Here is a 25,659-nt window from a genome sequence, read left to right as displayed (position 1 = left end):
TAGTTCCGGGTAGAAGTACACTTCTCTCAGGATGTTTTATGTAGCTTAACTCAGGTAGAACCTTTTCGCCTAGGGAGATCCGACTTATAGTTCCGGGTAGAAGTACTCTTCGTCCAAGTTGTTTTACGTAGCTTAACCCAGGAAGGGTTTTTTTATTCTAGGGGGATCTAGCTCATATTTCCGGGTAGAAGTACTCTTCGCCCAGGCTGCTAAACGTAGCTTAACCCAGGTAGAGCCTTTTCACCTAGGGGGATCGAGCTCATAATTTTGGGTAGAAGTACACTTCGCGCTTGATGTTTTACGTAGCTTAACCCAGGTTGAGCTTTTTTGCCTAGGGGGATCTCGCTCATAGTTCTGGGTAGAAGTACTCTTTGCTCAGGATCTTTTACATATCTTAACCCAGGTAGAACCGTTTCTCCCGGGGGGATCCAACTCTAAGTTTCGGGTAGAAGTACCCTTTGCTCAAGATGTTTTACGTAGCTTAACTTAGGTAGAACCTTTTCGCCTAGGGGCATCCAGCTCTGGGTAGAAGTACTCTTCGCTAAGGTTATTTTACGTAGCTTAACCCGGGTAGAACTTTTTCGCCTTGGGGGATCCAGCTCATTGTTCCGGGTAAAAGTATTCTTCGCTCAAGATGCTCTACATAGTTTAACCTAGGTAGAACCTTCGTCTAGGGGGATCCGGCTCATAGTTCTTGGTAGAAGTTCTATTCGCTCAGGAAGCTTTACGTAGCTTAACCCAAGTAAAACCTTTTCGCCTAGGGGGATCCAGCTCATAGTTACGGGTAGGAGTAGTCATTGCTTAGGTTGCTTTACGTAGCTTAACCTAGGTAGAACCTTTTCGCCTAGGAAGATCCAGCTCATAGTTCTGGCTACAAGTACACTTCGCTCACGATGTTTTACGTAACTTAATCCAGGTAGAACCTTTTCGGCTAGGGGGATCCAACTCATAGTTTCGGGTAGAAGTACTTATCACGCAGGTTGTTTTACGTAGCTTAACCCAGGTAGAACCTTTGTGCCTATAGAGATCCAGCTCATAGTTCCAGCTAGAAATACTCTTCGCCCAGGCTGTTTTACGTAGCTTAACCCAGTAAAGCGTTTTCACCTAGGGGGATCCATCTCATATTTTCTGGTAGATGTACTCATCGCCCAAGCTGTTTTGCGTAGCTTAACCCGGGTAGAGCCTTTTCGCTTAGGGGGATCCAGCTCATAGTTTCAGGTAGAAGTACTCTTCGCTTAGGCTGTTTTACTTAGCTTTACCCAGGTTGAACCTTTTCACCTAGGGGGATCTGGCTCATAGTTCTGGATAGAAGTATTATTCGCTCAGGATGTTTTATGTAGCTTAACTCAGGTAGAACCTTTTCGCCTAGGGGGATCCAGCTCTGGGTAGAAGTACTCTTCGCTCAGGTTGTTTTACGTAGCTTAACCCGGTTAGAACCTTTTCGCCTTGGGGGATCCAGCTCATAGTTAAGGGTAGAAGTACTCATTGCTTAGGTTGTTTTACGTAGCTTAACCTAGGTAGAACCTTTTCGCCTAGGGAGATCCAGCTCATAGTTCATGCTAGAAGTACACTTCGCCCAGGCTGTTTTACGTAGTTTAAACCAGGAATAGCGTTTTTGGCTCGGGGGATCCAGCTCGTTTTTTCGGGTAGATGTACTCTTTGCCCAGACTGTTTTACGTAGCTTAACCCAGGTAGACCCTTTTCGCCTAGGGGGATCCACCTCATAGTTCCAGGTTGAAGTACTCTTTTCTCAGGATGTTTTTCGTAGCTTAACCCAGGTAGAACATTTTCACCTAGGGGGATCCTGATCATAGTTATGGGTAGAAGTACTTTTCACTCAGGATGTTTTACGTACCTTAACTTGGGTAGAACCTTTTCGCCTAGGGGATCCTGCTTATAGTTCCAGGTAGAAGTACATTTTGCTCAGTATATTTTACATAGCTTAACCCAGGTAGAACCTTTTCACCTAGGGGGATCCAACTCATAGTTCTGGGTAGAAGTACTTCTCGCTTAAGTTGTTTTACATAGCTTAACCCAGGTAGAACTTTTTCGCCTAGAGGGATCCAGCTCATAGTTCCGAGTTGAAGTACACTTTGCTCAGGATGTTTTACGTAGCTTAACCCAGGTAGAATAATTTTGCCAAGGGGGATCCAGCTCATAGTTCCGGGTAGAAGTACTCTTCGCTCAGGATGTTTAACGTAGCTTAACCCAGGTTGAACCTTTTTGCCTTAGGGGTTCCAGCTCATAGTTCTGGGTAGATGTACTCTTTGCTCAGGTTGTTTTACGTAGCTTCACCCAAGTAGAACCTTTTTATCTTGGGGGATCCAGCTCATAGTTTCAGGTAGAAGCACTCTACGCTCAGGATATTTTACGTAGCTTAACCCTAGAAAAACTTTTTCACTTAGGGGGATCCGGCTCATAGTTCCGGGTAGAAGTACTATTCGCTCAGGATGTTTTACGTATCTTAACCCGGGTAGAACCATTTCGCCTTGGGGGATCCGGCTCATAGTTCCGGGTAAAAGTATTCTTCACTCAGGATGTTTTACGTAGCTTAACCCAGGTAGAACCTTATCGTCTACGAGGATCCGGCTCATAGTTCTTTGTAGAAGTACTATTCTCTTAGAATGTTTTACGTAGCTTAACCCAGGTAGAACATTTTCACCTAGGGGGATTCAGCTCATAGTTACGGGTAGAAGTACTCATTGCATATGTTATTTTACGTAGCTTAACCCAGGTAGAATGTTTTCACTTAGGGAGATCCAGCTTATAGTTCCGACTACAAGTACACTTCGCCCAGGTTGTTTTACGTAGCTTAAACCAGGTAGAGCCTTTTCGCCTAGGGGGATCCAGCTCATTTTTTCAGGTAGATGTACTCTTCGCTCAGGATGTTTTACGTAGCTTAACTCAGGTAGAACCTTTTCGCCTAGGGGGATCCAACTCCTTGTTACAGGTAGAAGTACTCATTGCTTAGGTTGTTTTACATAGCTTAACCCAGATAGAACCTTTTTGCTTAGGGAGATCCAACTCATGGTTCCGGCTAGAAGTACACTTCGCCCCGGTTGTTTTACGTAGCTTAAAGCAGGTAGAGCCTTTTCGCCTAGGGGGATCCAGCTCATATTTTCGGGTAGATGTACTCTTCGCCCAGGCTGTTTTGTGTAGCTTAACCCAGGTAGACCCTTTTCGCCTAGGGATATCCAACTTATATTTCCGGGTAGAAGTACTCTTCACTCAGGATGTTTTACGTAGCTTAACCCATGTAAAACCTTTTCGCCTAGGGGGATCCAGCTCATTGTTCAAGGTAGAAGTACTCTTCACTCCGGATGTTTTACGTAGCTTAACCCAGTAGAGCCTTTTCACCTAGGGAGATTCGGCTCAAAGTTTAGGGTAGAAGTGCTATTCGCTCAAGATGTTTTTCGTAGATTAACCCAGGTAGAAATATTTCGCCTAGGGGATCCACTTCATAATTCCGGGTAGAAGTACTCTTTGCTCAGGTTGTTTTACGTATCTTAACCCAAGTAGAACCTTTTCGCCTAGGGGGATCCTGCTTAAAGTTTCGGGTTGAAGTACACTTCGCTCAGGATGTTTTACGTAGCTTAACCCAGGTAGAACCTTTTCGCCCAGGGGAATCCTGCTTATAGTTCCGGGTAGAAGTACACTTCGCTCAGGATGTTTTATGTAGCTTAACTCAGGTAGAACCTTTTCGCCTAGGGAGATCCAGCTTATAGTTCCGGGTAGAAGTACTCTTCGTCCAAGTTGTTTTACGTAGCTTAACCCAGGTAGGGCCTTTTTTTCTAGGGGATCTAGCTCATATTTCCGGGTAGAAGTACTCTTCGCCCAGGCTGTTTTACGTAGATTAACCCAGGTTGAGCCTTTTCACCTAGGGGGATCGAGCTCATAATTTTGGGTAGAAGTACTCTTTGCTCAGGATGTTTTACGTAGCTTAACCCAGGTTGAGCCTTTTCGCCTAGGGGGATCTCGCTCATAGTTCCGGGTAGAAGTACTCTTCGCTCAAGATCTTTTACACAGCTTAACCCAGGTAGAACTGTTTCTCCCGGGGGGATCCAACTCTTAGTTCCGGGTAGAAGTACCCTTCGCTCAAGATGTTTTACGTAGCTTAACCCGGGTAGAACTTTTTCACCTTGGGGGATCCAGCTCATAGTTCTGGGTAAAAGTATTCTTCGCTCAAGATGCTCTACATAGTTTAACCTAGGTAGAACCTTGTCGTCCAGGGGGATCCGGCTGATAGTTCTTGGTAGAAGTACTATTCGCTCAGGATGTTTTATGTAGCTTAACCCAAGTAGAACCTTTTTGCCTAGGGGGATCCAGCTCATAGTTACGGGTAGGAGTACTCATTGTTCAGGTTGCTTTACCTAGCTTAACCTAGATAGAACCTTTTCGCCTAGGAAGATCCAGTTCATAGTTCTGGCTACAAGTACACTTCGCTCAGGATGTTTTACGTAGCTTAACCCATGTATAGCCTTTTTGCCAAGGGGGATCCAGCTCATAGTTGCTAGTAGAAGTACTTATCGCGCAGGTTGTTTTACGTAGCTTAACCCAGGTAGAACCTTTGTGCCTATAGAGATCCAGCTCATAGTTCCTGCTAGAAGTACTCTTCGCCCAGGCTGTTTTACGTAGCTTAACCCAGTAGAGCATTTTCGCCTAGGGGAATCCACCTCATATTTTCTGGTAGATGTACTTTTCGCCCAGGCTATTTTACTTAGCTTAACCCGGGTAGAGCCTTTTAGCCTAGGGGGATCCAGCTCATAGTTTCGAGTAGAAGTACTCTTCGCTCAGGATGTTTTACGTAGCTTTTCCCAGGTTGAACCTTTTCACCTAGGGGGATCTGGCTTATAGTTCTGGATAGAAGTATTATTCGCTCAGGATGTTTTACGTAGCTTAACTCAGGTAGAACCTTTTCGCCTACGGGGATCTAGCTCTGGGTAGAAGTACTCTTCGCTCAGGTTGTTTTACGTAGCTTAACCCGATTAGAACCTTTTCGCCTTAGGGGATCCAGCTCATAGTTACGGGTAGAAGTACTCATTGCTTAGGTTGTTTTACGTAGCTTAACCCAGGTATAACCTTTTCGCCTAGGGAGATCCAGCTCATAGTTCCTGCTAGAAGTACACTTCGCCCAGGTTGTTTTACGTAGCTTATACCAGGAATAGCCTTTTCGCCTCGGGGTATCCAGCTCATTTTTTCAGGTAGATGTACTATTTGCCCATGCTATTTTACGTAGCTTAACCCAGGTAGACCCTTTTCGCCTAGGGAGATCCACGTCATAGTTCCAGGTTGAAGTACTCTTTTCTCAGGATGTTTTTCGTAGCTTAACCCAGGTAGAACATTTTCTCCTAGTGGGATCCTGATCAAAGTTCCAGGTAGAAGTACTTTTCACTCAGGATGTTTTATGTAGCTTAACTTGGGTAGAACCTTTTCGCCTAGGGGATCCTGCTCATAGTTTTGGGTAGAAATACATTTTGCTCAGTATATTTTACATAGCTTAACCCAGGTAGAACCTATTCGCCTAGGGGGATCCAACTCATAGTTCTGGGTAGAAGTACTTTTCGCTTAAGTTGTTTTATGTAGCTTAACCCAGGTAGAACTCTTTCGCCTAGAGGGATCCAGCTCATAGTTCCGGGTAGAAGTACTCTTCGCTCAGGATGTTTAATGTAGCTTAACCCAGGTAGAGCCTTTTTGCCTTTGGGGTTCTAGCTCATAGTTCCGGGTAGATGTACTCTTTTCTCAGGTTGTTTTACGTAGCTTAACCCAAGTAGAACCTTTTTATCTTGGTGGATCCAGCTCATAGTTTCGGGTAGAAGCACTCTACGCTCAGGATATTTTACGTAGCTTAACCCAGGAAAAACCTTTTCACTTAGGGGGATCCGGCTCATAGTTTCGGGTAGAAGTAATATTCGCTCAGGATGTTTTACGTATCATAGCCCAGGTAGAACCATTTCTCCTTGGGTGTTCCAGCTCATAGTTTCGGGTAAAAGTATTCTTCACTCAGGATGTTTTACGTAGTTTAACTCAGGTAGAACCTTATCGCCTACGGGGATCCGGCTCATAGTTCCGGGTAGAAGTACTCTTCGCTCAGGATGTTTTACGTAGCTTAACCCAGGTAGAACATTTTTGCCTAGGGGGATCCAGCTCATAGTTACGGGTAGAAGTACTCATTACACAGGTTATTTTACATAGCTTAACCCAGGTAGAACGTTTTCACTTAGGGAGATCCAGCTCATAGTTCCGGCTAGAAGTACACTTCGCTCAGGTTTTTTTATGTAGCTTAAACCAGGTGGATGTACTCTTCGCCCAAGCTGTTTTATGTAGCTTAACCCAGGTAGACCCTTTTCGCCTTGGGGGATCCAGCTCATAGTTCCGGGTAAAGGTATTCTTTGCTTAGGATGTTTTACGTAGCTTAACCCAGGTAGAACCTTTTCGCCTATGGGGATCCGGCTAATAGTTCTGGGTAGCAGTACTATTCGCTCAGGATGTTTTACGTAGCTTAACTCAGGTAGAACCTTTTCGCCTAGGGGGATCCAGCTCATAGTTACAGGTAGAAGTACTCATTGCTCAGGTTGTTTTATGTAGCTTAACCCAGATAGAACCTTTTTGCTTAGGGAGATCCAGCTCATAGTTCCGGCTAGAAGTATACTTCGCCCAGGTTGTTTTACGTAGCTTAAAGCAGGTAGAGCCATTTTGCCTGGGGGATCCAGCTCATATTTTCAGGTAGATGTACTCTTCGCCCAGGCTGTTATGCGTAGCTTAACCCAGGTAGACCCTTTTCGCCTAGGGAGATCCAACATATATTTTCGGGTAGAAGTACTCTTCACTCAGGATGTTTTATGTAGCTTAACCCATGTAAAACCTTTTCGCCTAGGGGGATCCAGCTCATAGTTCCGGGTAGAAGTAATCTTCGCTCAGGATGTTTTATGTAGCTTAACCTAGTAGAGCCTTTTCACCTAGGGAGATCCGGCTCAAAGTTTGGGGTAGAAGTGCTATTCGCTTTGGATGTTTTTCGTAGATTAACCCAGGTAGAAACTTTTCGCCTAGGGGATCCACCTCATAATTCCGGGTAGAAGTACTCTTTGCTCAGGTTGTTTTACGTATCTTAACCCAAGTAGAACCTTTTCGCCTTGGGGGATCCAGCTCATAGTTTCGGGTCGAATTACTCTACGCTCAGGATATTTTACGTAGCTTAACCCAGGAAGAACCTTATCACCTAGAGGGATCCGGCTTATAGTTCTGGCTAGAAGTACTATTCGCTCAGGATGTTTTATGTAGTTTAACCCAGGTAGAACCTTTTTGCCTAGGGAGATTCAGCACATAGTTCTAGGTAGAAGTACTCTTTGCTCAAGATGTTTTACGTAGCTTAACCCAGGTAGAACCTTTTCTCCTAGTGGGATCCTACTCATAGTTCTGGGTAGAAGTACTCTTTCTCAGGATGTTTTATGAAGCTTAATTCGGGTAGAACCTTTTCGCCTAGGGGGATCCTGCTTATAGTTTCGGGTTGAAGTACACTTCGCTCAGGATGTTTTATGTAGCTTAACCCAGGTAGAACCTTTTCGCCTAGGGGAATCCTGCTTATAGTTCCGGGTAGAAGTACACTTCGCTCAGGATGTTTTACGTAGCTTAATTCAGTTAGAACCTTTTCGCCTAGGGAGATTCGGTTCATACTTCCGGGTAGAAGTACTTTTCGTCCAAGTTGTTTTATGTAGCTTAACCGCGGTAGAACCTTTTCGCCAAGTGGGATCCAGCTCATAGTTTCTGGTAGAAGTACTCTTCGCTCAAGATGTTTTACGTAGCTTAACCTAGGTAAAACCTTTTCGCCTAGGGGGATCCAGCTCATAGTTTCGGGTAGAAGTACTCTTCGCCCAAATTATTTTACGTAGCTTAACCCAGGTAAAACCTTTTCGCCTAAGGGGATCCAGCTCATAGTTCCGGGTAGAAGTACTATTCGCCGAGGTTGTTTTACGTAGCTTAACACAGGTAGATCATTTTCTCCTAGGCGGATCCAACTCATAGTTCCAGGTAGAAGTACTCTTCGCTCAGGTTATTTTTCGTAGCTTAACCTAGGTAGAACCTTTTCGCCTAGGGGTATCCAGCTCATAGTTCTGGGTAGAAGTACTCTCCGCCCATGCTGTGTTTCCGTAGCTTAACCCCGGTCGAACCTTTTCGCCTAGGGAATCCTGCTTATAGTTCCGGGCAGAAGTACACTTCGCTCAGGATGTTTTACGTAGCTTAACTCAGGTAGAACCTTTTCGCCTAGGGAGATCCGGCTCATAGTTCCGGGTATAAGTACGTTTTGTCCAAGTTGTTTTACGTAGCTTAACCCAGGTAGGGCCTTTTTTTCTAGGGGGATCTAGCTCATATTTTCGGGTAGAAGTACTCTTCGCCCAGGCTGTTTTACGTAGCTTAACCCAGGTAGACCATTTTCGCCTATGGAGATCCAACTTATATTTTCGGGTAGAAGTACTCTTCACTCAGGATGTTTTACGTAGCTTAATCCATGTAAAACCTTTTCGCCTAGGGGGATCCAGCTCATAGTTCCGGGTAGAAGTACTCTTTGCTCAAGATACGTAGCTTAACCCAGTAGAGCCTTTTCACCTAGGGAGATCCAGCTTAAAGTTTCGGGGAGAAGTACTATTCGCTCAGGAACTTTTTCGTAGATTATCCTAGGTTGAAACTTTTCGCCTAGGGGATCCACCTCATAATTCCGGGTAGAAGTACTCTTTACTCAGGTTGTTTTACGTATCTTAACCCAAGTAGAACCTTTTCGCCTTGGGGGATCCAGCTCATATTTCCCGGTCGAATTACTCTACGCTCAGGATATTTTACGTAGCTTAACCCAGGAAGAACCTTTTCACCTAGGGGGATCCGGCTCATAGTCTTGGCTAGAAGTACTATTTGCTCTGGATGTTTTACGTAATTTAACCCAGGTAGAACCTTTTCGCCTAGGGGGATCCAGCACATAGTTCTAGGTTGAAGTACTCTTTGCTCAAGATGTTTTACGTATCTTAACCCAGGTAGAACCTTTTCTCCTAGGGGGATCCAACTCATAGTTCCGGGTATAAGTACTATTCACTCAGGATGTTTTACGAAGCTTAACTCGGGTAGAACCTTTTCGCCTAGGAGGATCCTGCTTATAGTTCCGGGTAGAAGTACACTTCTCTTAGGATGTTTTACGTAGCTTAACCCAGGTAGAACCTTTTTACCTAGGGGGATCCAACTCATAGTTCCGGGTAGAAGTATTCATCGCTCATGTTGTTTTATGTAGCTTAACCTAGGTAGAACCTTTTCGCCGAGGGATATCCAGCTCGTAGTTCCGGGTTGAAGTACTCTTTGCCTAGGTTGTTTTATGTAGCTTAACCCAGGTAGGGCCTTTTTGCCTTGGGGGATCCAGCTCATATTTCCGGGTAGAAGTAAGCTTTGCCCATGCTATTTTACGTAGCTTAACCCAGGTAGACCCTTCTCGCCTAGGGGGATCCAGCTCATAGTTGCAGGATGAAGTACTCTTTGCTCAGGATATTTTATGTAGCTTAACCCAGGTAGACCAGTTTCTTCTAAGGGGATCCAGATCATAGTTTCGGGTAGAAGTACTTTTCACTCAGGATGTTTTACGTAGCTTAACTCGGGTAGAACCTTTTCTCTTAGGGGATTCTGCTCATAGTTCCGAGCAGAAGTACACTTCGCTCAGGATGTTTTACGTAGCTTAACCCAGGTAGAACCTTTTCGCCTAGGGGGATCCAACTCACAGTTCTGGGTAGAAGTACCTTTCGCTCAGGTTTTTTTACGTAGCTTAACCCATGTAGAACCTTTTCGCCTAAGGGGATCCAGCTCATAGTTTCAGGTAGAAGTACTCTTCGCTCAGGCTGTTTTTCGTTGCTTAACCAAGGTATAACCTTTTCTCCTTGTGGAATCCAGCTCATAGTTCCGGGTAAAAGTACTCTTCGCTCAGGATGTTTTACGTAGCTTAATCCAGGTAGTATTGTTTTACCTAGGGGGATCCAGCTCATAGTTCCGGGTAGAAGTATTCTTCACTCACGATGTTTAACGTAGCTTAACCCAGGTAGAACCTTTTTGCCTAGGGGGATCCAACTCATAGTTCCGGGTAGATGTACTCTTTGCTCAGTTTGTTTTACGTAGCTTAACCGAAGTAGAACCTCTTTGCCTTGGGGGATCCAGCTCATAGTTCCGGGTAGAAGTACTCTACGCTCAGGATATTATACGTATCTTAACCCAGCAAGAACCTTTTCACCTAGGGGGATCCGGCTCATAGTTCTGGGTAGAAGTACTATTCGCTCAGGATGTTTTACGTAGCTTAACCCAGGTAGAACCTTTTTGCCTAGGGGGATCCAGCACATAGTTCCGGGTAGAAGTACTCTTTGCTCAAGATGTTTTACGTAGCTTAACCCAGGTAGAACATTTTTGCCTAGCGGGCTTCAGCTCATAGTTCCGTGTAGAAGTACTCATCACTCAGGTTATTTTACGTAGCTTAACCCAGGTAGAAACTTTGTGCCTATGAAGATCCAACTCAAAGTTCCTGCTAGAAGTACTCTTCGCCTAGGCTGTTTTACGTAGCTTAACCCAGTAGAGCCTTTTCGCCTAGGGAGATCCGGCTCATAGTTCCAGGTAGAAGCACTATTTGCTCAGGATGTTTTTAGTAGATTAACCAAGGTAGAAATTTTTCGCCTTGGGGATCCACCTCATAATTCGGGGTAGAAGTACTCTTCGCTCAAGATGTTTTACGTAGCTTAACCCAGGTAGAACCTTTTCTCCTAGGGGGATCCAACTCATAGTTCTGGGTATAAGTACTCTTTACTCAAGATGTTTTACGAAGTTTAACTCGGGTAGAACCTTTCGCCTAGGGGGATCCTGCTTATAGTTTCGGGTAGAAGTACACTTCTCTTAGGATGTTTTACGTAGCTTAACCCAGGTTGAGCCTTTTCGCCTAGAGGGATCTCGCTCATAGTTTCGGGTAGAAGTACTCTTCGCTCAGGATCATTTACATAGCCTAACCCAGGTAGAACCGTTTCTCCCGGGGGGATCCAGCTCTTAGTTCCGGGTAGAAGTACCCTTCGCTCAGGATGTTTTACATAGTTTATTTCAAGTAGAACCTTTTCGCCTAGGGGGATCCAGCTCTGGGTAGAAGTACTCTTCGCTCAGTTTGTTTTACGTAGCTTAACCCGGGTAGAACCTTTTTGCCTTGGGGGATCCGGCTCATAGTTTCGGGTAAAAGTATTCTTCGCTCAAGATGCTTTACATAGTTTAACCTAGGTAGAACCTTGTCACATAGGGGGATCCGGCTCATAGTTCTAGGTAGAAGTACTATTCACTCAGGATGCTTTACATATCTTAACCAAAGTAGAACCTTTTCGCCTAGGGGGATCTAGCTCATAGTTACAGGTAGAAGTACTCATTTCTTAGGTCGTTTTGCATAGCTTAACCTAGGTAGAACCTTTACGCCTAGGAAGATCCAGCTCATAGTTCCGGCTAGAAGTACACTTCGCTAGGATGTTTTATGTAGATTATTCCAGGTAGAACCTTTTCACCTAGGGGGATCCAACTCATAGTTCCGGGTAGAAGTACTTTACGCTCGTGATGTTTTACGTAGCTTAACCTATGTAGAACCTTTTCGCCTAGGCGATCCAGTTCATAGTTCCGTGTAGAAGTACTCTTCGCTCAGGTTGTTTTACGTAGCTTAACCCAGGTAGAACCTTTTTGCCTAGGGGGATCCAGCACATAGTTCCGGGTAGAAGTACTCTTTGCTCAAGATGTTTTACGTAGCTTAACCCAGGTAGAACATTTTCGCCTAGCGGGCTTCAGCTCATAGTTCCGTGTAGAAGTACTCATCACTCAGGTTGTTTTACGTAGCTTAACCCAGGCAGAAACTTTGTGCTTATGAAGATCCAACTCATAGTTCTTGCTAGAAGTACTCTTCGCCCAGGCTGTTTTACGTAGCTTAACCCAGTAGAGCCTTTTCGCCTAGGGAGATCCAGCTAATAGTTCCAGGTAGAAGTACTATTTGCTCAGGATGTTTTTAGTAGATTAACCAAGGTAGAAATTTTTTGCCTTGGGGATCCACCTCATAATTCCGGGTAGAAGTACTCTTCGCTCAAGATGTTTACGTAGCTTAACCCAGGTAGAACCTTTTCTCCTAGGGGGATCCAACTCATAGTTCTGGGTATAAGTACTCTTTACTCAAGATGTTTTACGAAGTTTAACTCGGGTAGAACCTTTTCGCCTAGGGGATCCTGCTTATAGTTTCGGGTAGAAGTACACTTCTCTTAGGATGTTTTACGTAGCTTAACCCAGGTTGAGCCTTTTCGCCTAGAGGGATCTCGCTCATAGTTTCGGGTAGAAGTACTCTTCGCTCAGGATCTTTTACATAGCTTAACCCAGGTAGAACCGTTTCTCCCGGGGGGATCCAGCTCTTAGTTCCGGGTAGAAGTACCCTTCACTCAGGATGTTTTACGTAGTTTATCTCAGGTAGAACCTTTTCGCATAGGGGGATCCAGCTCTGGGTAGAAGTACACTTCGCTCAGTTTGTTTTACGTAGCTTAACCCGGGTAGAACCTTTTCGCCTTGGGGGATCCGGCTCATAGTTTCGGGTAAAAGTATTCTTCGCTCAAGATGCTTTACATAGTTTAACCTAGGTACAACCTTGTCACATAGGGGGATCCGGCTCATAGTTCTAGGTAGAAGTACTATTCACTCAGGATGCTTTACATAGCTTAATCAAAGTAGAACCTTTTCGCCTAGGGGGATCCAACTCATAGTTACAGGTAGAAGTACTCATTTCTTAGGTTGTTTTGCATAGCTTAACCTAGGTAGAACCTTTACGCCTAGGAAGATCCAGCTCATAGTTCCGGCTAGAAGTACACTTCGCTAGGATGTTTTATGTAGATTAATCCAGGTAGAACCTTTTCACCTAGGGGGATCCAACTCATAGTTCCGGGTAGAAGTACTTTACGCTCGTGATGTTTTACGTAGCTTAACCTATGTAGAACCTTTTCGCCTAGGCGATCCAGTTCATAGTTCTGGGTAGAAGTACTCTTCGCTCAGGATATTTTACGTAGCTTAACCCAGGTAGAACCTTTTTGCCTAGGGGGATCCAGCACATAGTTCCGGGTAGAAGTACTCTTTGCTCAAGATGTTTTACGTAGCTTAACCCAGGTAGAACATTTTCGCCTAGCGGGCTTCAGCTCATAGTTCCGTGTAGAAGTACTCATCACTCAGGTTGTTTTACGTAGCTTAACCCAGGTAGAAACTTTGTGCATATGAAGATCCAACTCGTAGTTCCTGCTAGAAGTACTCTTCGCCCAGGCTGTTTTACGTAGCTTAACCCAGTAGAGCCTTTTCGCCTAGGGAGATCCGGCTCATAGTTCCAGGTAGAAGTACTATTTGCTCACGTTGTTTTTAGTAGATTAACCAAGGTAGAAATTTTTCGCCTTGGGGATCCACCTCATAATTCCGGGTAGAAGTACTCTTCGCTCAAGATGTTTTACGTAGCTTAACCCAGGTAGAACCTTTTCTCCTAGGGGGATCCAACTCATAGTTCTGGGTATAAGTACTCTTTACTCAAGATGTTTTACGAAGTTTAACTCGGGTAGAACCTTTTCTCCTAGGGGGATCCTGCTTATAGTTTCGGGTAGAAGTACACTTCTCTTAGGATGTTTTACGTAGCTTAACCCAGGTTGAGCCTTTTCGCCTAAAGGATCTCGCTCATAGTTTCCGGTAGAAGTACTCTTCGCTCAGGATCTTTTACATAGCTTAACCCAGGTAGAACCGTTTCTCCCGGGGGGATCCAACTCTTAGTTCCGGGTAGAAGTACCCTTCGCTCAGAATGTTTTACGTAGTTTATCTCATGTAGAACCTTTTCGCCTAGGGGGATCCAGCTCTGGGTAGAAGTACTCTTTGCTCAGTTTGTTTTACATAGCTTAACCCGGGTAGAACCTTTTCGCCTTGGGGGATCCGGCTCATAGTTTCGGGTAAAAGTATTCTTCGCTCAAGATGCTTTACATAGTTTAACCTAGGTAGAACCTTGTAACATAGGGGGATCCGGCTCATAGTTCTAGGTAGAAGTACTATTCACTCAGGATGCTTTACATAGCTTAACCAAAGTAGAACCTTTTCGCCTAGGTGGATCCAGTTCATAGTTACAGGTAGAAGTACTCATTTCTTAGGTTGTTTTGCATAGCTTAACCTAGGTAGAACCTTTACGCCTAGGAAGATCCAGCTCATAGTTCCGGCTAGAAGTACACTTCGCTAGGATGTTTTATGTAGCTTAATCCAGGTAGTACCTTTTCACCTAGGGGGATCCAACTCATAGTTCTGGGTAGAAGTACTTTACACTCGTGATGTTTTACGTAGCTTAACCTATGTAGAACCTTTTCGCCTAGGCGATCCAGTTCATAGTTCTGGGTAGAAGTACTCTTCGCTCAGGATGTTTTACGTAGCTTAACCCAAGTATAACCTTTTTTCCAAGGGGTATCCAGCTCATAGTTGCTGGTAGAAGTACTTATCGCTCAGTTTGTTTTACGTAGCTTAACCCAGGTAGAACCTTTGTGCCAATAGAGATCCAGCTCATAGTTCCGGCTAGAAATACTCTTCGCCCAGGCTGTTTTACGTAGCTGCACCCAGTAGAGCATTTTTGCCTAGGGGAATCCACATCATATTTTCTGGTAGATGTACTCTTCGCCAAGGATATTTTACGTAGCTTAACCCGGGTAGAGCCTTTTCGCCTACGGGGATCCAGCTCATAGTTTCGGGTAGTAGAACTCTTTGTTTAGGATGTTTTATGTAGCTTTACCCAGGTAGAACCTTTTCACCTAGGGGGATCCGGCTCATAGTTCTGGGTAGAAGTGTTATTCGCTTAGGATGTTTTACGTACCTTAACCCAGGTAGAACCTTTTCACCTAGGGGGATCCAGCTCTGGGTAGAAGTACTCTTCGCTCAGGTTGTTTTACGTAGCTTAAACCGGGTAGAACCTTTTCTCCTTGGGGGATCCAGCTCATAGTTAGGGGTAGAAGTACTCATTGCTTAGGTTGTTTTACGTAGCTTAACCCAGGTAGAACCTTTTCGCCTAGGGAGATCCAGATCATAGTTCCTACTAGAAGTACACTTTGCCCTGGCTATTTTACGTAGCTTAAACCAGGATTAGCCTTTTTGACTAGGGGGATGCAGCTCATTTTTTTGGGTAGATGTACTCTTTGCCCAGACTGTTTTACGTAGCTTAACCCAGGTAGACCTTTTTCGCCTAGGGAGATCGACCTCATAGTTCCAGGTTGAAGTACTCTTTTCTCAGGATGTTTTTCGTAGCTTAACCCAAGTAGAACATTTTCTCCTAGGGGGATCCTGATCATAGTTTCGGGTAGAAGTACTTTTCACTCAGGATGTTTTACGTAGCTTAACTCGGGTAGAACCTTTTCGCCTAGGGGATCCTGCTCATAGTTCCGGGTAGAAGTACACTTTGCTCAGGATGTTTTACATAGCTTAACCCAGGTAGAACATTTTCATCTAGCGGGCTTCAGCTCATAGTTCCGTGTAGAAGTACTCATCACTCAGGTTGTTTTACGTAGCTTAACCCAGCTAGAAACTTTGTGCTTATGAAGATCCAGCTCATAGTTCCTGCTAGAAGTACTTTTCGCCCAGGCTGTTTTACGTAGCTTAACCCAGTAGAGCCTTTTTTTGCCTAGGGAGATCCGGCTCATAGTTCCGGGTAGAAGTACTATTCGCTCATGATGTTTTTCGTAGATTAACCCAGGTAGAAACTTTTCGCCTAAGGGATCCACCTCATAATTCCGGGTAGAAGTACTCTTCGCTCAAGATGTTTTACGTAGCTTAACCTAGGTAGAACCTTTTCTCCTAGGGGGATCCAACTCATAATTCCGGGTATAAGTACTCTTCACTCAAGATGTTTTACGAAGTTTAACTCGGGTAGAACCTTTTCGCCTAGGGGGATCCTGCTTATAGTTTCGGGTAGAAGTACACTTCTCTTAGGATGTTGTACGTAGCTTAACCCAGGTCGAGCCTTCTCGCCTAGGGGGATCCAGATCATAGTTCCAGGTTGAAGTACTCTTTTCTCAAGATGTTTTTCGTAGCTTAACCCAGGTAGAACATTTTCACCTAGGGGGATCCTGATCATAGTTACGGGTAGAAGTACTTTTCACTCAGGATGTTTTACGTAGCTTAACATGGGTAGAACCTTTTCGCCTAGGGGGATCCTGCTTATAGTTTCGGGTAGAAGTACACTTCTCTTAGGATGTTTTACGTAGCTTAACCCAGGTTGAGCCTTTTCTCCTAGGGGGATCTCGCTCATAGTTCCGGGTAGAAGTACTCTTCGCTCAGGATCTTTTACATAGCTTGACCCAGGTAGAGCCGTTTCTCCCGGGGGGATCCAGCTGTTAGTTCCGGGTAGAAGTACCCTTCACTTAGGATGTTTTACGTAGTTTAACTCAGGTAGAACCTTTTTCACCTAGGGGTCCAGCTCTGGGTAGAAGTACTCTTCGCTCAGGTTATTTTACGTAGCTTAACCCAGGTAGAACATCTTCGCCTTGGGGGATCTGGCTCATAGTTCCGGGTTAAAGTATTCTTCGCTCAAGATGCTTTACATAGATTAACCTAGGTATAACCTTTTCGTCTAGGGGGATCCGGCTCATAGTTCTTGGTAGAAGTACTATTCACTCAGGATGCTTTACGTAGCTTAACCCAAGTAAAACCTTTTCGCCTAGGGGGATCCAGCTCATAGTTACGGGTAGGAGTAGTCATTGCTTAGGTTGTTTTACGTAGCTTAACCTAGGTAGAACCTTTTCGCCTAGGAAGATCCAGCTAATAGTTTTGGGTAGAAGTACACTTTGCTCAGGATGTTTTACGTAGCTTAATCCAGGTTTAACTTTTTCGCCTTTGGGGATCCAACTCATAGTTCTGGGTAGAAGTACTCTTCGCTCGTGATGTTTTACGTAGCTTAACCTATGTAGAACCTTTTCGCCTAGGCGATCCAGTTCATAGTTCTGGGTAGAAGTACTCTTCGCTCAGGATGTTTTACGTAGCTTAACCCAAGTATAACCTTTTTGCCAAGGGGTATCCAGATCATAGTTGCTGGTAGAAGTACTTATCGCTCAGGTTGTTTTACGTAGCTTAACCCAGGTAGAACTTTTGTGCCTATAGATATCCAGCTCATAGTTCTGGCTAGAATTACTCTTCAGCAAGGCTATTTTACGTAGCTTAACCCGGGCAGAGCCTTTTCGCCTAGGGGGATCCAGCTTATAGTTTCGGGTAGAAGTACTCTTCGCTTAGGATGTTTTATGTAGCTTTACCCAGGTAGAACCTTTTCGCCTAGGGGGATCCGGCTCATAGTTCTGGGTAGAAGTATTATTCGCTCAGGATGTTTTACATACCTTAACCCAGGTAGAACCTTTTCGCTTAGGGCGATCCAGCTCTGGGTAGAAGTACTCTTCGCTCAGGTTGTTTTACATAGCTTAACCCGAGTAGAACCTTTTCGCCTTGGGGGATCTAGCTCATAGTTACGGGTAGAAGTACTCATTGATTAGGTTGTTTTATGTAGCTTAACCAGGGTAGAACCTTTTCACCTAGGGAGATCCAGCTCATAGTTCCCGCTAGAAGTACACTTCGCCCACGCTGTTTTACGTAGCTTAAACCAGGAATAGCCTTTTCGCCTAGGGGGATCCAGCTCATTATTTCGGGTAGATGTACTCTTTGCCCAGGCTGTTTTACGTAGCTTAACCCAGGTAGACCCTTTTCGCGTAGGGGGATCCACCTCATAGTTCCAGGTTTCAGTACTCTTTTCTCAGGATGTTTTTCGTAGCTTAACCCAGGTAGAACATTTTCTCCTAGGGGGATCCTGATCATAGTTCCGTGTAGAAGTACTTTTCACTCAGGATGTTTTACGTAGCTTAACCCAAGTAGAACATTTTCGTCTAGCGGGCTTCAGCTCATAGTTCCGTGTAGAAATACTCATTACTCAGGTTGTTTTACGTAGCTTAACCTAGGTAGAAACTTTGTGCCTATGAAGATCTAGCTCATTGTTCCTACTAGAAGTACTCTTCGCCCAGGCTGTTTTGCATAGCTTAACCCAGTAGAGCTTTTTTGCCTAGGGAGATCCGGCTCATAGTTTCGGGTAGAAGTACTATTTGCTCAAGATGTTTTTCATAGATTAACCCAGGTAGAAACCTTTCGCCTAGGGGATCCACCTCATAATTCTGGGTAGAAGTACTCTTCGCTCAAGATGTTTTATGTAGCTTAACCCAGGTAGAACCTTTTCTCCTAGGGGATCCAACTCATACTTCCGGGTATAAGTACTCTTCACTCAAGATGTTTTATGAAGTTTAACTCTGGTAGAACCTTTTCGTCTAGGGGGATCCTGCTTATAGTTTCGGGTAGAAGTACACTTCTCTTAGGATGTTTTATGTAGCTTAACCCAGGTAGAACCTTTTCGCCTAGTGGGATCCAACTCATAGTTCCGGGTAGAAGTACTCTTCATCCTAGCTGTTTTACGTAGCTTAACCCAGGTAAGGCCTTTTTTCCTAGGGGGATCTAGCTCATATTTCCGGGTAGAAGTACTCTTCGCCTAGGCTGTTTTACGTAGCTTAACCCATGTAGAGCCTTTTCACCTTGGGGGAACGAGCTCATAATTTCGGGTAGAAGTACTCTTCGCTCATGTTGTTATATGTAGCTTAACCCAGGTAGAACCTTTTCGCCTAGGGAGATCCGGCTCCTAGTTCTGGGTAGAAGCACTCTTCGCCCAGGTTGGTTTACGTAGCTTAACCCCAGGTAGGGCCTTTTTGCCTAGGGTGATCTAGCTCATATTTGCGGGTAGACGTACTCTTCGCCCCGGCTGTTTTACATAGCTTAACCCAGGTTGACCCTTCTCGCCTAGGGGGTTCCAGCTCATAGTTCTGGGTGGAAGTACTCTATGCTCAGGATGTTTTATGTTGCTTAACCCAGGTAGACCAGTTTCTTCTATGGCGATCCAGATCATAGTTCCGGGTAGAAGTAATTTTCACTCAGGATGTTTTTCGTAGGTTAACTCGGGTAGAACCTTTTCGCTTAGGGGATGCTGCTCATAGTTTCCGGTAGAATTACACTTCGCTCAGGATGTTTTACGTAGCTTAACCCAGGGAGAACATTTTCACCTACGGGGATCCGACTCATAGTTCTGGGTAGAAGTACTGTTCCCTCAGGATGTTTTACGTAGCTTAACCCAAGTAGAAAATTTTCGCCTAGGGGGATCCAGCGCATAGTTACGGGTAGAAGTACTCATTGCACAGGTTATTTTACGTAGCTTAACCCAGGTAGAACCTTTTCGCTTAAGGAGATCCAACTCATAGTTCCGGCAAGAAGTACACTTCGCCTATGTTATTTTACGTAGCTTAAACGAGGTAGAGCCTTTTCGCCTAGGGGGATTCAGCTCATTTTTTCAGGTAGATATACTCTTCGCCCAGGCTGTTTTACGTAGCTTAACCCAGGTAGACCCTTTTCGCCTTGGGGGATCCAGCTCATAGTTCCGGGTAAAGGTATTCTTCACTCAAGATGTTTTACGTAGCTTAACCCAGGTAGAACCTTTTCGCCTACGGGGATCCGGCTCATAGTTCTGGGTAGAAGTACTATTCGCTCAGGATGTTTTACATAGCTTAACCCAGGTAGAACCATTTTTCCCCGGGGGATCCAGCTTTTAGTTCCGGGTAGAAGTACCCTTCTCTCAGGATGTTTTACGTAGTTTAAATCAGGTAGAACCTTTTTGCCTAGGGGGATCCAGCTCTGGGTAGAAGTACTCTTTGCTCCGGTTGTTTTACGTAGATTCACCTGGGTAGAACCTTTTTGCCTTGGGGGATCCAGCTCATAGTTCCGGGTAAAAATATTCTTCGCTCAAGATGCTCTACGTAGTTTAACCTTGGTAGAACCTTGTCGCCTAGGGAGATCCGGCTCATAGTTCTAGGAGAAGTGCTATTCGCTCAGGATGCTTTACGTAGCTTAAACCAAGTAGAACCTTCTCGCCTAGGGTGATCCAGCTCATAGTTACGGGTAGAACTACTCATTGCTCAGGTTAGTTTCCGTAGCTTATCCTAGGTAGAACCTTTTTTCCTAGGAAGATCCAGCTTATAGTTCCGGCTAGAAGTACACTTTGCTCAGGATGTTTTATGTAGCATAATCCATGTAGAACCTTTTCGCCTAGGGGGATCCAACTCATAGTTCCGGGTAGAAGTACTCTTCGCTATGGATGTTTTACGTAGCTTAACATATGTAGGACCTTTTCGCCTAGGCGATCCAGTTCATAGTTTTGGGTAGAAGTACTCTTCGATCAGGATGTTTTACGTAGCTTAACCCAAGTATAACCTTTTTTCCAAGGGGGATCCAGCTCATAATAACTCTTTCGAAAAGAGGTTTATTCCTTCCTTGATGCTATATTATATGCCAAGTGTTGGAAAATCGAACAAGTCCTCAATACCATGGAACGTATTCTATTTGTGTATTAAGTGTTAAATAGGGGGATCCACCTCATATTTTCTGGTAGATGTACTCTTCGCCAGGCTGTTTTACGTAGCTTAACCCGGGTAGAGCCTTTTCTCCTTGGGGGATCCAGCTCATAGTTTCAGGTAGAAGTACTCTTCGCTCAGGATGTTTTACGTAGCTTTACCCAGGTAGAACCTTTTCACCTAGGGGGATCCGGCTCATAGTTCTGGGCAGAAGTATTATTCGCTCAGGATATTTTATGTAGCTTAACCCAAGTAGAACCTTTTCGCCGAGGGGGATCCAGCTCCGGGTAGAAGTACTCTTCGCTCAGGTTGTTTTACGTAGCCTAACCCGGGTAGAGCCTTTTTGCCTTGGGGGATCCAGCTCATAGTTACGGGTAGAAGTACTCATTGTTTAGGTTGTTTTACGTAGCTTAACCCAGGTAGAACCTTTTTGCTTAGGGAGATCCAGCTCATAGTTCCTGCTAGAAGTACACTTCAGGAATAGCCTTTTCGCCTAGGGGGATCCAGCTCATTTTTTCGGGTAGATGTACTCTTTGCCTAGGCTGTTTTACGTAGCTTAACCCAGGTAGACCTTTTTCGTCTAGGGGCATCCACCTCATAGTTCTTGGTTAAAGTACTCTTTTCTCTGGATGTTTTTCGTAGCTTAACCCAGGTAGAACATTTTCTCCTAGGGGGATCCTGATCATAGTTCCGGGTAGAAGTACTTTTCACTCAGGATGTTTTACGTAGCTTAACTCGGGTAGAACCTTTTCGCCTAGGGGATCCTGCTCATAGTTCCGGGTAGAAGTACACTTTGCTTAGGATGTTTTACATAGCTTAACCCAGGTAGAACCTTTTCTCCTAGGGGGATCCAACTCATAGTTCTGGGTAGAAGTACTTTTCGCTTAAGTTGTTTTACGTAGCTTAACCCAGGTAGAACTTTTTCGCCTAGGGGGATCCAGCTCATAGTTCCGGGTAGAAGTAATCTTCGCTCAGCCTGTTTTACATAGCTTAACCCAGGTATAACCTTTTCGCCTAGGGGGATCCAGCTCATAGTTCCGGGTAAAAGTACTCTTCGCTTAGGATGTTTTACGTAGCTTAACCCAGGTAGAATAATTTTGCCTAGGGGATCCAGCTCATAGTTCCGGGTAGAAGTATTCTTCGCTCAGGATATTTAACGAAGCTTAACCCAGGTAGAACCTTTTTTTCTTTGGGGTTCCAACTCATAGTTCCGGGTAGATGTACTCTTTGCTCAGGTTGTTTTACGTAGCTTAACCCAAGTAGAACCTTTTTATCTTGGGGGATCCAGCTCATAGTTTCGGGTAGAAGCACTCTACGCTCAAGATATGTTACGTAGCTTAACCCAGGAAAAACCTTTTTACCTAGGGGGATCCGGCTCATAGTTTCTGGTAGAAGTACTATTCGCTCAGGATGTTTTACGTATCTTAACCCGGGTAGAACCATTTCGCCTTGGGGGATCCAGCTCATAGTTCTGGGTAAAAGTATTCTTCGCTCAGGATGTTTTATGTAGCTTAACCCAGGTAGAACCTTTTCGCCTACGGGGATCCGGCTCATAGTTCTGGGTAGAAGTACTGTTCGGTCAGGATGTTTTACGTAGCTTAACCCAGGTAGAACAATTTCTCCTAGGGGGATCCAGCTCATAGTTACGGGTAGATGTATTCATTGCACAAGTAGGTTTACGTAGCTTAACCCAGGTAGAATGTTTTCGCTTAGGGAGATCCAGCTCATAGTTCTGGCTAGAAGTACACTTCGCCCAGGTTGTTTTACGTAGCTTAAACTAGGTAGAGCCTTTTCGCCTAGGGGATCTAGCTCATTTTTTCAGGTAGATATACTCTTCGCCGGGGCTGTTTTACGTAGCTTAACCCAGGTAGACCCTTTTCGCCTTGGGGGATCCAGCTCATAGTTCCGGGTAAAGGTATTCTTCACTCAAAATGTTTTACGTAGATTAACCCAGGTAGAACCTTTTCGCCTACGGGGATCCGGCTCATAGTTCTGGGTAGAAGTACTATTCGCTAAGGATGTTTTACTTAGCTTAACTCAGGTAGTACCTTTTCGCCTAGGGGATCCAGCTCATAGTTATGGGTAGAAGTGCTCATTGCTCAGGTTGTTTTACGTAGCTTAACCCAGATAGAACCTTTTCCCTTAAGGAGATCCAGCTCATAGTTCCGGCTAAAAGTACACTTCGACCAGGTTGTTTTACATAGCTTAAACCAGGTAGAGCCTTTTTGCCTAGGGAGATCCAGCTCATATTTTTGGGTAGATGTACTCTTCGCCCAGGCTATTTTACGTAGCTTAACCCAGGTAGACCCTTTTCGCCTAGGGATATCCAACTTATATTTCCGGGTAGAAGTACTCTTCGCTCAGGATGTTTTATGTAGCTTAACCCAAGTAAAACCTTTTCACCTAGGGGGATCCAGCTCATAGTTCCGGGTAGAAGTACTTTTCGTTCAGGTTGCTTTACGCAGCTTAACCAAGTAGAACCTTTTTGCCTAGCGGGTTTCAGCTCATAGTTCCATGTAGAAGTACTCATCACTCAGGTTGTTTTACGTAGCTTAACCCAGGTAGAAACTTTGTGCCTATGAAGATCCAGCTCATAGTTCCTGCTAGAAGTACTGTTCGCCCACACTATTTTACGTAGCTTAACCCAGTAGAGCCTTTTCACCTAGGGAGATCCGGCTCATAGTTTCGGGTAGAAGTACTATTCGCTCAGGATGATTTTCGTAGATTAACCCACGTAGAAGCTTTTCTCCTAGGGGATCCAACTCATCATTCCAGGTAGAAGTATTCTTCGCTCAAGATGTTTTACATAGCTTAACCCAGGTAGAACCTTTTCTCCTTGGGGGATCCAACTCATAGTTCTGAGTATAAGTACTCTTCACTTAGGTTGTTTTATGAATCTTAACTCAGGTTGAACCTTTTCGCCTAGGGGGATCCTGCTTATTATTCCGGGTAGAAGTACACTTCTCTTAGGATGTTTTACGCAGCTTAACCCAGGTAGAACCTTTTTGCCTAGGGGGATCCAACTCATAGTTCTGGGTAGAAGTAAGCATCGCTCATGTTGTTTTATGTAGCTTAATCCAGGTAGAACCTTTTCGCCTAGGGAGATCCGGCTCCTAGTTCCGGGTAGAAGTACTCTTTGCCCAAGTTGTTTTACGTAGCTTAACCCAGGTAGGGCCTTTTTGCCTTGGGGGATCCAGCTCATATTTCCGGGTAAAAGTACTCTTCGCCCAGGCTGTTTTACGTAGCTTAACCCAGGTAGACCCTTCTCGCCTAGGGGGATCCAACTCATAGTTCCGGGTTAAAGTACTCTTTGCTCAAGATGTTTTATGTAGCTTAACCTAGGTAGACCAGTTTCTTCTAGGGGGATCCAGATCATAGTTCCGGGTAGAAGTACTTTTCACTCAGGGTGTTTTACGTAGCTTAACTCGGGTAGAACCTTTTCGCTTAAGGGATCCTGCTCTTAGTTCCGGGTAGTAGTACACTTCGCTCAGGATGTTTTACGTAGCTTTACCCAGGTAGAACTTTTTCGCCTAGGGGGATCCAACTCATAGTTTCAGGTAGAATTACTCTTCGCTCAGGCTGTTTTACGTTGCTTAGCCCAGGTATAACCTTTTCGCCTAGGGGGATCCAGCTCATAGTTCCGGATAAAAGTACTCTTCTCTCAGGATGTTTTACGTAGCTTAACCGAGGTATAATCATTTTGCCTAGGGGGATCCAGCTCATAGTTGCGGGTAGAAGTATTCTTTGCTTAGGATATTTAACGTAGCTTAACCCAGGTAGAACCTTTTTGCCTAGGGGGATCCAGCTCATAGTGCCGGGTAGATGTACTCTTTGCTCAGGTTGTTTTACGTAGCTTAACCCAAGTAGAACCTTTTCGCCTTGGGGGATCCAGCTCATAGTTCCGTGTAGAAGTACTCTACACTCAGGATATTTTACGTAGCTTAACCCAGCAAGAACCTTTTCACCTAGGGGAATCCAGCACATAGTTCCGGGTAGAAGTACTCTTTACTCAAGATGTATTACGTAGCTTAACCTAGTAGAGTATTTTTGCCTGGGAGGATCCACCTCATATTTTCTGGTAGAAATACTCTTTGCCCAGGCTGTTTTATGTAGCTTAACCGGGGTAGAGCCTTTTCACCTAGGGGGATCGGGCTCATAGTTCCGGGTAGAAGTACTCTTCGTCCAGGATGTTTTACGTAGCTTAACCCAGGTAGGGCCTTTTTTCCTTGGGGATCCAGCTCTGGGAAGAAGTACTCTTCGCTCAGGTTGTTTTACGTAGCTTAACCTGAGTAGAACCTTTTCGCCTTGGGGGATCCGGCTCATAGTTCCGGGTAAAAGTTTTTTTCGCTCAAGGTACTTTACGTAGTTTAACCTAGGTAGAACCTTGTCACCTAGGGGGATTCAGCTCATAGTTCTAGGTAGAAGTACTATTCACTCAAGATGCTTTACGTAGCTTAACCAAAGTAGAACCTTTTCGCCTAGAGGGATCCAGCTCATAGTTACGGGTAGAAGTACTCATTGCTCAGGTTGTTTTATGTAGCTTAACCTAGGTAGAACCTTTTCGCCTAGGAAGATCCAGCTCATATTTCCGGCTAGAAGTACACTTCGCTCAGGATGTTTTACATAGCTTAATCCAGGTAGAACCTTTTAGCCTAGGGGGATCCAACTCATAGTTCTGGGTAGAAGTACTCTTTGCTCGTGATGTTTAACGTAGCTTAACCTATGTAGAACCTTTTTGCGTAGGCGATCCCGTTCATAGTTCTAGGTAGAAGTACTCTTCGCTCAGGATGTTTTACGTAGCTTAACCCAAATATAACCTTTTTGCCAAGGGGGATCCAGCTCATAGTTTCTTGTAGAACTACTTATCGCTCAGGTTGTTTTACGTAGCTTAACCCAGGCAGAACCTTTTTGCCTATAGAGATCCAGCTCATAGTTCCGGCTAGAAGTACTCTTCGCCCAGGCTATTTTAAGTAGCTTAACCCAGTAGAGCATTTTTGCCTAGGAGGATGCACCTCATATTTTTTGGTAGATGTACTCTTCGCCCAGGCTGTTTTACGTAGCTTAACCCGGGTAAAGCCTTTTTTCCTAGGGGGATCCAGCTCATAGTTTCAGGTAGAAGTACTCTTCGCTTAGGATGTTTTACGCAGCTTTACCCAGGTATAAACTTTTC

The sequence above is a fragment of the Nicotiana tabacum genome, chromosome 4 (assembly GCF_000715075.1).
Source record: "Nicotiana tabacum cultivar K326 chromosome 4, ASM71507v2, whole genome shotgun sequence".
NCBI classification, from domain to species: Eukaryota; Viridiplantae; Streptophyta; class Magnoliopsida; order Solanales; family Solanaceae; genus Nicotiana; species Nicotiana tabacum.
The sequence above is the reverse complement of the archived record's forward strand: the minus strand, read 5'-3'. Positions refer to the sequence as shown.